Consider the following 15,525-nt stretch of genomic DNA (forward strand, 5'->3'; position numbering starts at 1 on the left):
GATGCATGACAAGGCCATTTTCTGCTACATATGCAGCTGGAGCCATGGGTCCCTCCATGTGTACTCTTTGGTTGATGGTTTAGTCCCTAGGAGCTCTGGGGGTCGGGTTGGTTGATACTGTTCTTCCTATGGAGTTGCAAACCTCTTCAGCTCCTTTAGGCCTTTCCCTAACTCCTCCATTGGGGACCCTGTCAGGATCTGGCAAAGCCTTTTAGGAGACAACTATATCAGGCTCCTGTCAGCAAGCACTTCTTAGCATCCATAATAGTGGCTGGGCGTGGTGACTGTATATGGGATTGATCCCCGGGTGGGGCAGTCTCTGGATGGCCTTTCCTTCAGTCTCTGCTCCACACTTTGTCTCCATATTTCCTCCCATGAGTATTTTGTTCTCCCCCTGAGTAGGACCGGAGCATCCACACTTTGGACTTCTTTCTTCTTGAGCTTCATGTGGTCTGTGAATTGTATTTTGGGTATTCAGAGCTTCTGGGCTAATATCCACTTACCAGTGAGTGCATACCATGTGTGCCCTTTTGTGACTGGATTATCTCACTCAGGACGATATTTTCTTGTTCCACTCATTTGCCTAAGAACTTCATGAATTCATTGTTTTTAATAGTTGAATGGTACTCCATTGTGTAAATGTACCACATTTTCTGTATCATAATTTCTTTGGAGGGCACACGTTTAATAAGCAAATGGTCTATGCCATGCTGCCCAAAGCTTCCACCTTATGCCAATGTTTCCTACAGAGATTAACTTTATAGTTTATGAACCTTTGAGAAACATTTATCCGAGCCACACAAAGTTGAGAGATAATAAGGTATAGGTGGCTTATTTCTGTCAGTCATGCTCAGAGATCCCAGTGCTCCGTTGCTTCCTATACTTCCACTCTGAGAAAGCTGATAAGAAACTCAAAAACTTTGGTTTAGAAATTTACTCAGTCTTTGTCAGAGAATCTATGTAATACAAACTCAAGAAAAAAAAATGGAAAGAACAAATACCTCATTTTACTGTTGGTAACGTTTCAATTTAGTGAGAATGAAATAATACCTCAAGATCACATAACTTGCAAATAAGAGGGGAGCATTAGAAAATTTCCATTTATAGAAGAAAACTGTCAATCTTAAGAAAAGGAAAGGTAAATTTGCAAAATGTATTTACAACATGAGTCTTGTCTAGAGTGAATAACTATAGACACTCTGAGAAAGATCAATAATCTCATAAAATGACATGAGATATGCTCAAAGACTATCCTATGATTAAGGATATACAGACAGACCAGGGAACGTTTTGATGAGCTGTGTATAACAAATCTATGCATAAAAGTTTTTTATTGGAAAGTTCTTGATAATTTCTATAAACTGGAAATCATGCAAATGCCCATCGGTGACAGAATAGATTACACATAATTGCGGTACCTTCACAGACTTGAAATGAGATGCAATAAGAGGGAATTAACTGCTAGCATATGTAACAAATGAGTTTCATACAAATTTTGGAAAAGAAAAAAACAGATGCAGTACATGGTTATATACTCCTATGTATATAAAGTTTGGAAAGAAAAAAATATATTCTGTGAAATTTGAGGTCAAGACGTGTTGTTGGCATGAGTTCATAGCAACATAGTAAATAGAAGGGGACTTGTAGGGTGGAGCCATCTAGGTGCTGAACAGGTACTGCTTCTTGCTCCCGGAGTTGAATATGTGCTTCATGTCTGAAAATAAATGTACAGGGTTATACACACAGCCCAAACTCGTCTTTCTCAGTGTCTGTTATACTAAAATATGAAGTATTTTACAGGAAGAAAAGAAAGTCTAGATTTCTCCATAAGCTAGATGCTTTCCTTGGCTGTTGGATTTGGAGAATGTGAGCCCTCCACTGCATAGTGTACTTCACTTCCACAGCATTTGTTACCCTTCTTGTTGATGATTCCAAGCAATATAACACCCCTGTTTGCTATGATAGCAGTTTTAGAAAATAATCTCCTGGTGAGGAGAAGGTTCATTTAATAAAATAGCTCCTTGGACATTTTAGGGCAGCAATTACACTGAGATGCTTGAAAAACTTGTGACAGAGTGGTACAATTTAGAACACGTAGAATAATTTTTCTTCCTTTCTTATAATCCACAGCTATCTATAAGAATCCATAGAAATGATGCTGAATAACACATTGCCAACAAGTATTCTTGAAAACAGAGAAAGCCCTGCTTGACTATTTAGTCATAAGGATGTTCCTCTAAAGCCATTAAGGTGTGCAACTGAAACACCCACAAGAGGTGTCTACTAAGAAGATTTACGAATGAGAGGAGTTCTCAATTCTCTCTGACCCAATGCATCTATGCTAGTTAGCATGATGACTGATAAGTGGCTGCATCCACCTTTTCACAATAGCTGCTTTCTCCAGTATGGCGAAAAGCTCTATATACATACTAGGAGATGGTTGTGCCCTCTGGGGTTTCTATCATCAGTAATGTAATCAGAAACAAGGGATTACTGGCCTTATTTCACCAATTATCATGAACAGTGGTTCTGAGATGTACTAATCTCCAGTCAGAAAGTGTCTGGGCCCAAAGCTGGCTTAGGATCTGGGAAGATGGTAGAAAATAATGAATAGTTTATTGACATAAATATAACTATTAAACTTCCCAAGATACCGTCTCAATCCAGAGGATGGTCTCCAGAGAGGGAGGGCTACTGTTACTGATGTGGTGGTTATCAAGAGAATCACTGAATGTAAGACCCAAACTGCAGGTGTAAACCACAACACTGTATTTCTTCTCTCAGTTACTAAAGATCTATATAGAGCTTAGCAAAAAATAAATAAAATTTCCACTAAGGAATCCATTAAAATTTGACTAGAGTTAAAGAGGTAGAAGTCAAGTGCCATGGCTTCAACTGCTTCAGTTAGTTCTTATAATAACATAACTGTTTCAGAAGCCTATTTTTAAAGTATTTCATTTTAACAGGTTTATTGAATTTAATTAACATATGCACACTGAATATATCTAAATATATAGTTTGGTATGTTTTTGCATATGAGGACAAATGTGAAACTACCATACTTTACCCCAGAAAAGTTCTTCATGATTTTTGGCAAACTATTATTTTTACCTCATTTATGGGCTAATCTGCTTTCTGTTCTGGGAATTAATTTGTTTTGTTTTGAATTTTATGTGTCAAGAAGTATGTTAACAAAGTGCATGATCTGAGATTTATACTGTTCCACAGAATACGGTTTATTACGTTCATTGTTCACTATTATTACATTGACAGATATCACACGAGAGAGAAAGAGTATCTTAGAGAGAACAGAGTCTAAGAATTACAAGAATCAAGCCTGGTAGAACATTCAGCTCACCATTTGACATAGGAGAAGGCATAAAGAAAGAGACAACATTTTCTTCTTTTCCTCTCAGCATTTGCATCCATGAAACAGTAGAAAATTAGACTGTCAGCTGTTTCTTTCCATAGACACTTGGGATGGGATGAGACCAATAGGATAGACTTTATAGATGTTAAGAACCCATAAAACCAGGAACAAAGTTTACATTCAGAAGCAACTCACCTATGTCTGTTACACAGTGTGGCAAAGACAATCTGGTACTCATGTTAATCCCAGCACTGGAGTAAATAGATGTGGTGTGAAATATTCCCAATGAAAAAAGCACAAATTCTTCACCTGAACTTTTTTAAAATCACAAGTACCTGAGAAGGCATTGCATGATTAAATGCATACAAAAATAAGTAAGACTAATGACATTCTAATTATAACATAGACAATAGAGTAGGTCATACTTTATAGACCCGAATACTAACTAATCTCAAGGCACACCTATTAGATTATCATATATATGTTACAGCAGTATATCTATATAATAATATAGATATATAATCAGAGTGATTATAATGATATTAATGCCTTGTAATGAAGTTCATAATAGCCTGTGAGATAAAAATCTCTAAAAAAAAATTTTAAGCTGGCATTTATTTGTCTAATGTGTTTATCATCTCTGCTTTGAAATATCCCCTTCTCTAACCTACTCATCCTGTCTCTACATAATAACCAGGCAGGCCATTCATTTCAACTCTTGAATATTATAACTACTATGTTCAGATTTCCCAAGTAGAAGCCAGTGTCTGTTGGTGTGCTAGCATGTAGTGGTAATCAGAACACTAAGGGAGCAGCCCTTGAGTTAGCAGTGGTGCCTTACTGGTGGTGGTGGGTGGGGTCTAGGACAAAGAAATATGTTGGAGGGAAGAAGGTTAGAAGGAGAAGGTCTGTGGGATTCACAGGAGAAGGGAGAGGAGGGAAGGCTGCTACAGATGTTCTGCTGCAGAGTACAGATGAGGCTGGAGGATTGTGTTGCAGGGGAGGTGGAGGTGGAGGTGGAGGTGGAGGTGGAGGTGGAGGTGGAGGTGGAGGTGGAGGGGGAGGGGGGAGGGGGAGGGGGAGGGGGAGGGAGAGGGAGAGGGAGAGAGAGAGAGAGAGAGAGAGAGAGAGAGAGAGAGAGAGAGAGAGAGAGAGAGAGAATATCTGTGGGCAGTCTACCTGGTTTTCTGGCAGGTGTGACCTGTGCGCCTGCTGTAGTGGGTGTCTGGGAAAAAAGGCAACAAGTGGGAAGGAGTTAGGAGAGGATGATCTGTAGGATCCAAAGGAGATGTGGGCAGGGGAAGGAAAACCTTGCTCCCTGTCTTTTGTTGCAATGCTAAGGACACAAATAAGGGACTGGGTCTGGGGAAACAGAGCAAGAGAAGAGAAGGTCTGCCCTGAGACATTTCAAAGGAAATGATTTTCATGCATTGTTGGCATGCATAGTACATATTTCATAAAACTCACTTATAAAGTTGTAGTTAGCCAGAAATAAATAGATAGTTTCGATGTATAATTGGTACATATTTATGTGGTTTGGTACTGTAATTTAATGAATATTTTAATTTGACAATCAAATCACAGTGACTAGATTCCCTGTACTTACACATAGAAATAATTTTTATTTCTTTATGTTATGAACCCTCAAATTCTGCTTACCAAGTTATTTCAAAATGTAGCATTACTTGTCACAGACTATAACTGCTCTACTGTGCCACACAACTAAAGAATTAACTTCTCCACTGTGTTTCTGTACCCATTACCCACCTGTCACTATCATCTTTCTTTCTATTCCTCTTCACTCTTAATGGCCTCTAAAGAATAAATATTCTGTCTATTTAATTCTAAATTATTTCCATAGACCCACATTTCCCTCATCTAATCTAACATACTTTGCTCTTGCTATCTTGGTACTGACTTATCTTCAGCTCAGAGTAATAGCATCAGAAGTCTCCTTGTTGTCCTTCATTAACAACTCACTTAAAATATTTTTTTAATATTTTTTATTACGTATTTTCCTCAATTACATTTCCAATGCTATCCCAAAAGTCCCCCATAGCCTCCCCCCACACACACTTCCCTACCCACCCATTCCCATTTTTTTTGGCCCTGGCATTCCCCTGTACTGGGGCATATAAAGTTTGTATGTCAAATGGACCTCTCTTTCCAGTGATGGCCAACTAGGACATCTTTTGATACATATGCAGCTAGAGACAAGAGCTCCGGGGTACTGGTTAGTTCATAATGTTGTTCCACCTATAGGTTTGCAATCCCTTTAGCTCCTTGGGTTCTTTCTCTAGCTCCTCCATTGGGAGCCCTGTGATGCATCCATTAGCTGACTGTGAGCATCCACTTATGTGTTTGCTAGGCCCCGGCATAGTCTCACAAGAGACAGCCATATCTGGGTCCTTTCAGCAAAATCTTGCTAGTGTATGCAATGGTGTCAGCGTTTGGAAGCTGATTATGGGGTGGATCCCTGGATATGGCAGTCTCTACATGGTCCATCCTTTCATCACAGCTGAAAACTTTGTCTCTGTAATTCCTTCCATGGGTGTTTTGTTACAACTCTAAGAAGGGGCACAGTATCCACACTCTGGTCTTCATTCTTCTTGAGTTTCATGCTTTTAGCAAATTGGATCTTATATCTTGGGTATCCTAAGTTTTGGGCTAATATCCACTTATCAGTGAGTACATATTGTGAGAGTTCCTTTGTGATTGTGTTACCTCACTCAGGATGATGCCCTCCAGGTCCATCCATTTGCCTAGGGATTTCATAAATTCATTCTTTTTAATAGCTGAGTAGTACTCCATTGTGTAAATGTACCACATTTTCTGTATCCATTCCTCTGTTGAGGGGCATCTGGGTTCTTTCCAGCTTCTGGCTATTATAAATAAGGCTGCTATGAACATAGTGGAGCATGTGTCCTTCTTACTGGTTGGGACATCTTCTGGATATATGCCCAGGAGATGTATTCCTGGATCCTCTGGTAGTACTATGTCCAATTTTCTGAGGAACTGCCAGACTGATTTCCAGAGTGGTTGTACAAGCCTGCAATCCCACCAACAATGGAGGAGTGTTCCTCTTTCTCCACATCCATGTCAGCATCTGCTGTCACCTGAATTTTTGATCTTAGCCATTCTGACTGGTGTGAGGTGGAATCTCAGGGTTGTTTTGATTTGCATTTCCCTGATGATTAAGGATGTTGAACATTTTTTCAGGTGCTTCTCTGCCATTCGGTATTCCTCAGGTGAGAATTCTTTGTCCAGTTCTGAGCCCCAGTTTTTAATGGGGTTATTTGATTTTATGGAGTCCACCTTCTTGAGTTCTTTATATATATATATTGGATATTAGTCCCCTATCTGATTTAGGATAGGTAAAGATCCTTTCCAAATCTGTTGGTGGTCTTTTTGTCTTATTGACGGTGTCTTTTTTAAATATATTAATATATTTTATTTATTTTAAAAAGTAATATATTTGAATTTTCCAGGAAAAATACATATTTGTTCTAAGGAATTGAGGTCTCAAAGGTCTTTTTCTATGTGTTTTCTAGACATTTTATGAATTAGTTTTTGAATTTAGGTCTATGATTTCTTTTTTTTTATTATATATTTTCCTCAATTACATTTCCAATTCTATCCCAAAAGTCCCCAATACACCCCCACTTCCCTACCCACTCATTCCCATTTTTTTTTTGGCCCTGGCATTCCCCTGTACTGGGGTATATACAGTTTGCGTGTCCAATGGGCCTCTCTTTCCAGTGATGGCCGACTAGGCCATCTTTTGATACATATGCAGCTAGAGTCAAGAGCTCCGGGGTACTGGTTAGTTCACAATGTTGTTCCACCTATAGGGTTGCAGATCCCTTTAGCTCCTTGGGTACTTTTTCTAGCTCCTCCATTGGGAGCCCTGTGATCCATCCATTAGCTGACTGTGAGCATCCACTTATGCGTTTGCTAGGCCCCGGCATAGTCTCACAAGAGACAGCTACATCTGGGTCCTTTCGATAAAATCTTGCTAGTGTATGCAATGGTGTCAGCATTTGGAAGCTGATTCTGGGGTGGATCTCTGGATGTGGCAGTCTCTACATGGTCCATCCTTTTGTCTCAGCTCCAAACTTTGTCTCTGTAACTCCTTCCATGGGTGTTTTGTTCCCAATTCTAAGGAGTGGCATAGTGTCCACACTTCAGTCTTAATTCTTCTTGAGTTTCATGTGTTTAGCAAATTGTATCTTATATCTTGGGTGTCCTAGGTTTTGGGCTAATATCCACTTATCAGTGAGTACATATTGTGTGAGTTCCTTTAGAAATGTGTTACGTCACTCAGGATGATGCCCTCCAGGTCCATCCATTTGCCTAGGAATTTCATAAATTCATTATTTTTATTAGCTGAGTAGTACTTCATTGTGTAAATGTACCACATTTTCTGTATCCATTCCTCTGTTGAGGGGCATCTGGATTCTTTCCAGCTTCTGGCTATTATAAATAAGGCTGCTATGAACATAGTGGAGCATGTGTCCTTCTTACTGGTTGGGACATCTTCTGGATATATGCCCAGGAGACGTATTCCTGGATCCTCTGGTAGTACTATGTCCAATTTTCTGAGGAACTGCCAGACTGATTTCCAGAGTGGTTGTACAAGCCTGCAATCCCACCAACAATGGAGGAGTGTTCCTCTTTCTCCACATCCATGTCAGCATCTGCTGTCACCTGAATTTTTGATCTTAGCCATTCTGACTGGTGTGAGGTGGAATCTCAGGGTTGTTTTGATTTGCATTTCCCTGATGATTAAGGATGTTGAACATTTTTTCAGGTGCTTCTCTGCCATTCAATATTCCTCAGGTGAGAATTCTTTGTTCAGTTCTGAACCCCATTTTTTAATGGGATTATTTGATTTTCTGAAGTCCACCTTCTTGAGTTCTTTATATTGTTGGATATTAGTCCCCAATCTGATTTAGGATAAGTAAAGATCCTTTTGCAATCTGTTGGTGGTCTTTTTGTCTTATTGACGGTGTCTTTTGCTTTGCAGAAGCTTTGCATTTTTATGAGGTCCCATTTATTGATTCTTGATCTTACAGCACAAGGCATTGTTGTTCTATTCAGGAATTTTTCCCCTGTGCCCATATCTTCAAGGCTTTTCCCCACTTTCTCCTCTATAAGTTTCAGTGTCTCTGGTTTAATGTGAAGTTCCTTGATCCACTTAGATTTGACCTTAGTACAAGGAGATAGGAATGGATCTATTCGAATTCTTCTACATGATAACAACCAGTTGTGCCAGCACCATTTGTTGAAAATGCTGTCTTTTTTTCACTGGATGGTTTTAGCTCCCTTGTCAAAGATCAAGTGACCATAGGTGTGTGGGTTAATTTCTGGGTCTTCAATTCTATTCCATTGGTCTACTTGTCTCTCACTATACCAGTATCATGCAGTTTTTAATCACAATTGCTCTGTACTAAAGCTTTAGGTCAGGCATGGTGATTCCACCAGAGGTTCTTTTATCCTTGAGAAGAGTTTTTGCTATCCTAGGTTTTTTGTTATTCCAGATGAATTTTCAGATTGCTCTTTCTAATTCATTGAAGAATTGAGTTGGAATTTCAATGGGGATTGCATTGAATCTGTAGATTGCTTTTGGCAAGATAGCCATTTTTACAATGTTGATCCTGCCAATCCATGAGCATGGGAGATCTTTTTATCTTCTGAGATCTTCTTTAATTTCTTTCTTCAGAGACTTGAAGTTTTTATCATACAGATCTTTCACTTCCTTAGTTAGAGTCACGCCAAGATATTTTATATTATTTGTGGCTATTGAGAAGGGTGTTGTTTCCCTAATTTCTTTCTCAGCCTGTTTATTCTTTGTGTAGAGAAAGGCCATTGTCTTGTTTGAGTTAATTTTATATCCAGCTACTTCACTGAAGCTGTTTATCAGGTTTAGGAGTTCTCTGGTGGAATTTTTAGGGTCACTTATATATACTATCATATCATCTGCAAAAAGTGATATTTTGACTTCATCTTTTCCACCTGCCACACCCTGTGCCAGGATTGGTGCCCAGTCAGGAAAGAATAGGGTGTAGTCCGGGTAGCTCATAGAACCATGGAGATTAAATTTTAGCAGTAACAAATAAATTGTGTCTTTTTCTTGACCCGAGCCCCCCAAAACAAACATAATAGTGGAGGGTAAGATTTGGAGAGGAGTTGGGAAATTAATATTTGAGATGCTGTTGGCAGGTTATAGATTCTGGCCTTATTCAATGAGCAATGTAAACAAAGTGGCAAGCTCCCAACATCTGAGCAGTGTGATAAGATTTGTGTTTTAATAACAAAATAAAACAAATCTCTGGAGTAGCAAACGGATTCAAAGAGAACAATCTAGACCAATCACACATGGTGTTCCAATATTCATAGGATTAAAAAGTAATAAAACACAATCAACACCAATACTCAACTGGAAATGAAGTAAGCCTTGATAATTCAGAAATGATGAGCAGGGTAGAGACCCTATCCATAGAGAGCTGTAGAGAGCCAGTTCCCACCAATGAAGTTTAACAGGGAGTCCAAACAGCTTACAGTACTCTGAATTTTCCCTTTCTAACCAAAAGATCACTCAAATGAGAGTAGGTATTTCATTTTAGCTTTTCTTTATCACTCTTAGGGACATGAATTATTGCTGACCTGAGATTCAAGACTTCCAAGTCCCAACCTTCACCTTTTGCCTCCTCCCAGGACAGAGTGATGCCTGCCTTTCACATGTTCCAAAACACTTTGATAATCCCAGATGAGCTCCTTATTAGCAGACTCTCACCATAGTTTTTTAAAATAATTATAATTACTTTTCAAAATATATAAATATGTGGTGGTGGGTATGTGCAGACCTATAGGGTCAGAGATCTAGGATTCCCTTGAAGGTGGAGTTACAGGCAGTTGTAAGCCACTTCGTGTGGATGCTGGTGAGTGAAACCAGGTCCTTTGCAAGAGCTCTAAGCATCCTTGTCCAGTGAGTCATCTCTTCAGGAATACTCCCCATGTGTTTTGAGGAGCGTTAACTCTCTCAAGGCTGGAGATACAGACAGGCTTTTAGAATGCTTGTCTACCATTCAGGAACCCTCTGGGCTTGATTCTCAATACCTCATAAAACTTGCTGGTAGACTCCTGTAATCCCAGCACCAAATAGCTAGAGGCAGAAAGATCAACCTAAGGTAATTATCCACCACCACTAAAGGGCCTGCATCAAAATCCAAACAAAATGAAAACATTAACTCCTTTTTTTCCAATTCAGAAACTCAACCGGTTGCATTATCTTTCCCTTTTATATTCTGATGAGAACTTTTAGAAGACACAGAATGTGGAATAGCAACATTTACACATCAGGCTTCTGATAAGAGAGTCTTAACGTGGCAAGGCAAAAAAAAAAAAAAAAAAAAAAAAAAGAAAGAAAATAAAGCCAGCATTCTTAAGGATATAGCATATGAAATATTTGGCTTCTCTCAAAATAAACATTATACTTAAATTAGAGTCAGTTTTGGCTCTTAGGGGCAATAAGTTCTGTTCATTTATCTAAACATAAATACTCAACTTGAATAAGAATGTCTATCAAGAGCTTCAGTCTCATTAAATCAGCTACAACTTAAACACCAGGGGGAAAATTATATGTGTTCATTTTGCGTGTATTCCCACTTTCAAGTTGCTGTACAAGATTCCCAAGTGTTAAAAACAGCATAAATATACTGAATAACCACTAAGAACATGCTAATCTCCATTGTATTGATTTTTTTAAACGTGCATTTCACGCTTGTTCTTGAATTGTCTTAGTGGACTGCAGTGTTGTAGCCACGGTGATACCAGGAGGTGGTTGTTCTACAGACAGGTGATCAACAGGTATCCAAAGGTCACTGCCAAGATTAAAAAGGGAGGGTCCCAGAAGCAAAGTTGATGCCATATTCTAAGCCCTAGTGATTAAGACCAGCAGTTCCTGGTCCAAAACATGAGTAAAAGAGTAGGACTCAAGTCAAGCATGAGATGGTAAGTATAGGATTGTATGAAACAATCCAGCCCTGCCTGGAAGTCCAATTCGAAGCAAAAGGCAGCATGGTCCTGGTAGGCCTTCCATATTCCTATAGGAGGTGGTTGACACTTATTCAGTAGAAGATAGTGTTTACATTGGACTGTGTTGAACAATCTGGTCAACCACAAAGTCTATACTTATTTTTCTTTTATGTCTCTGTATGAACAGGAGAGGCAAGAAGTAGGAATATATTGAAATTTAAACATGCTTATTTTTGGAAGGCATTTATTTCTTTTAAAAATCAGAGAAAATCTGCCAAATAGCTAACACAAATCCATCTGGGGTAAGCGGGTGGGAAGAGATTGTAAACTGCAGGTTTTCTATTGAGATGCTAGAACCAGCTGGTTGCCATGGAGAAATGATAGAGAGAGATTTTCTTCAGCATTGTAATCTGATTTGGAAAGGCAAAACTGAGACTGAATCCAAAGTCTGGATTTCAAGGGAAGTGGCTGAGCTGGGACCTCATGGGTAACATTTAGAAGAAGGCAGGCCTGAGATGTTAGGACTGAGAGAGGCGAATGGTAAGACTGGGAAGCTCTGAGCAGCTTCCAAATGGGACTGTATTCTAGCCATTGTTTATTGAACCTGGGACCTGTGTCCAGAGTTGTGACAGTCACCTTCTAGATACGCAATTATTTAATATGTATATTTTACAAATAACTAATATAACAGAAATTATTTCCTTTATTCTTTACTGGAAGAAACTGAGATCAGACCGGTCACATAATTTGGACAATTTATATTGCTATAAGACACCAGACTCCAGCCACACTCTTTCACCTCCTAAAATCTGAGCAGTTTAAATAAGAAAAGGAATGGTTTGTGAACCATTGAATCAATAGTGAAACAACAGAATAAACTCGGAACAGATCCAAACTCTAATTATAGATAATGGTAGGACATTATCTCTTAAGGCTTAAATATTTTTAGATTGGTATTTATGTTTTCTTTTATCTATTTAAAAATGAGTTTTATTAGGTCTTTACTAAATGCTTATATGTCATTTTTTTAAAATCAGGAAAGAAATTATCCAGGTTTTTTAGTAAAAAAAAAAAAAAAAAGCAAAAACAAACAAACAAAAAAAACCAACAACACTGTTAACTACTTCTTTGAGCAGTTCATATAATGTGTTCTGATCATATGCAGTCCCTCCCTTCCAGATTAATCCCCACTCGATGCTGTATACTTCCCTTTTTTAACCCATCAAGCCCAATTTGTATTACCCACATGTCCTTGAATGTTTGACCTACAGTCTTAAATAAAACAGATCCTCCTTCTTCCAGCAGCTACCACGTATCAATGGCTTGTTGGCAGGGAGTAGAATTTTGTAGTCACCTTCATTTCCATTATTGTAATTGGCCAAGCATGAACTTACATGAATCTTGTGCATGAGTCTATGGGTATAGCATTAAGTCATTAATGATCTGGTTTCATGCTATCTATTTAGCAGAATAATAGTTGAAGTTCTACCCTAGGACTTATGATCTATCTAGCCACAGGTTCTTAGCTCAAAGATGGTGGATCAGGAGATGAATCTAATCATAAATTGGGGAGTTATTCCCATGATAATCATGCTAGCACTATACTAGTGGGCATGTCTTGTCAGGTGAGTTATTATTGTACCTTGCAAGGTTGAGAATTGGATAAGACTGATAATTCCTTTCTCCTCTAATAGCTGGTATAGCGCTGTCTAACACTATGAAAGCTAGCCAGTAGAGACGAAGCTTCCAGATCAGTACTAGCTTAATATCTCTATGTTCTGTGACTTGTATATGTAGTGTTTTCAGCAATTGGGTATTACCATCAAGTTCTGAAGTAACAAAGAGGATTGGAAATAGCCTGTAATGTCTGGAGTCCTATGGGAACTCATTCTCCAGTAATTACAAAAGAAGAAAACCATAAAAATACTGGGGTTATTGATTCATTCACCTGCGATCTTTTTATAGGAGCATGTCATCCTGCTATAGGATAATTCTGTTTTAAGTGACAGGGTACATTGTGCACATGCATTAGTGAGCTTCTAAGCATTTTCAAAAGATTTTCGTGTTTATGTATCCCTCTGTCCCTTCTCTGGACTGCTTTCCAATTTAATCCTTCCCATTCTGTTGATTTCCTTTAAACTTCTCTACTACATCTTCCTTCTTTTGAAAGCTCCTGCATTATTTGGTTTTATCCTGGGTCCTTGATACTGGCCTAAAAAAGAAAAAAAAAGTGTAGTGATGAAATGACGCCTAATGGTATTCTGCTATATTCATAGATCAGTGCCTTCTTCAGCCATCGCCAAAGAAGCTTTCATGGTTAGTGGTTTTTATGGGATTTCTCAGTGTGCAAAAAGTGGGTTTCTGACTTGTACACCTTCTTTAAGATTTTTATCATTTGTTGGCTTGTCTTATCTAACATTGAGGTGGTAAGGTTTTCTTTTGTTTTATTTTATCTTATATTTTTATTTTGTTATGAATTTTAAAAAATAAATGAATAGATGAATGAGTGAATGAAGAAATTAAAAACTAGGCACAGGATAAAGGTTAGCAACTGAACTGTCACTTACATGTGCTGAAAAGGGAAAATGAGTTTTCTCCAATGCAGTAACTCTGCTTATATACAACTAGCTCAGGACAGACATTGTGTTCAGGAATATTTGACCAAACTATGCTGGACTACATAGTTCTTCCTGTGTTTGTTTAGTTACACTTTGGTGGATTCTTTGTTTTCTCTTTTTGGGTGGTGTTTTATGTTGTTTTCTAGGTTTATAGGTGGTTTATTGGTATATTGGGTTTTGTTTGCATTTGAAAGAAGAACTTAAAATTAAGTAGGTAGGGATAGGGAGAGGGTTTGGAAAGACTTGGTTAAGGGAACATGGAATATATTTATATTTAAATCTAAAAAATTGTTTTTAAATAATAAAAATAATAAAAGAAAAAAGAGAACCCACCTGCAATGACTTTTTATTAATTTCAAGACAAATTAGAAATTAAGAGAATAAACACACACACATATGTCTATATACATATTCTATCATATACATATATATGAAAAGGAGTAAGTCTATAAAATATAGCAGTCCCTACAACTCAACAGAAAGTCTTATTATTCTACCTAACAATAAAGCAAATATGTAAATAGCTTTTCTTCAAAATGTGAAAGGTGCTCAGCATCATTTATTATCACAAAACCCTAAAATGCCATAAGGAAATAATACCCTGTACTTGTTAGGTTAGCTAACAAGTTATCAGAAACAATGGTTAAGGGGTGGAGATATGTAGTAGAAGGAGTGAAAGGGGGCACAGCCATTATAAAAAATAATATGGAAGTTTCTCAAGGAGAATTGAACAGATGACCTAGCAATCTTGCTTCTGGTTATATTCAGTAACAATAAAATCAACACCTCAAATTTATAGTTACCACCAATGCTTATTATAGAAAAATCACAAAAGTAAAAATATAGAGCCAACCTAAGTGTTCATCAATGGGTGACTAGATATGAGAATATGACATAACTAAGGCATAAGAAAGAAGAAGCCACTGGAACTAATATTTCAACATCATGTTCCTAGTGTGTATATGTCTGGACTTAGATCATTCCCCAGCATAGGAATAGTGAAACAAAACAAAACAGAAACATGTCATTATGTGAGGTGGAATAACTGAGAATGAGAGAGAAATATTGCATATTTACATTATTCACTAGTATGAGATATTCAAAAAAAACTCTTACAAACACAAAACATAAATATGATATCCACAAAGTGAATGTTAGAGAAAATGGGAAAATATTGAGCATGGTATGTAAACATTCATTTACACGATGTTCTGGGGATCTGGAACACAACGTAACAGCTACAGATCATCTTACTATATTATTTTCTCAAAAATTTTCTAAAACCTTCAATATTAAATGTTCTCACCTATAAATATAGAGAGATGCACAGACATACACACACCTATAAGTATACACATATACACATATTGACATACACACAGACACCGAGACAAACAGACACAAACAAACACATGTACATGCACACAGGATGATAACTATTAGTTATGAGTTTGATTTATTTTAATATTTATTTTATAATGTGTAACAAATAACCTTTAA

The 15,525-nt window shown here is 37.8% G+C and overlaps 1 long non-coding RNA gene across 1 annotated transcript in view; it reads right to left on the reverse strand.

The window, feature by feature from the left end:
• Positions 1-785: 785 nt before the first annotated feature.
• The window catches only part of Gm14066, a 50,581-nt gene continuing 35,841 nt past the window's right edge, over positions 786-15,525 (reverse strand). The window contains exon 6 of the long non-coding RNA XR_375033.2: positions 786-1,714. This is a non-coding gene — a long non-coding RNA (predicted gene 14066). The remainder of the gene's footprint in view (positions 1,715-15,525) is intronic.

This window comes from Mus musculus, chromosome 2, assembly GCF_000001635.26.
Source record: "Mus musculus strain C57BL/6J chromosome 2, GRCm38.p6 C57BL/6J".
Lineage (NCBI taxonomy): Eukaryota > Metazoa > Chordata > Mammalia > Rodentia > Muridae > Mus > Mus musculus.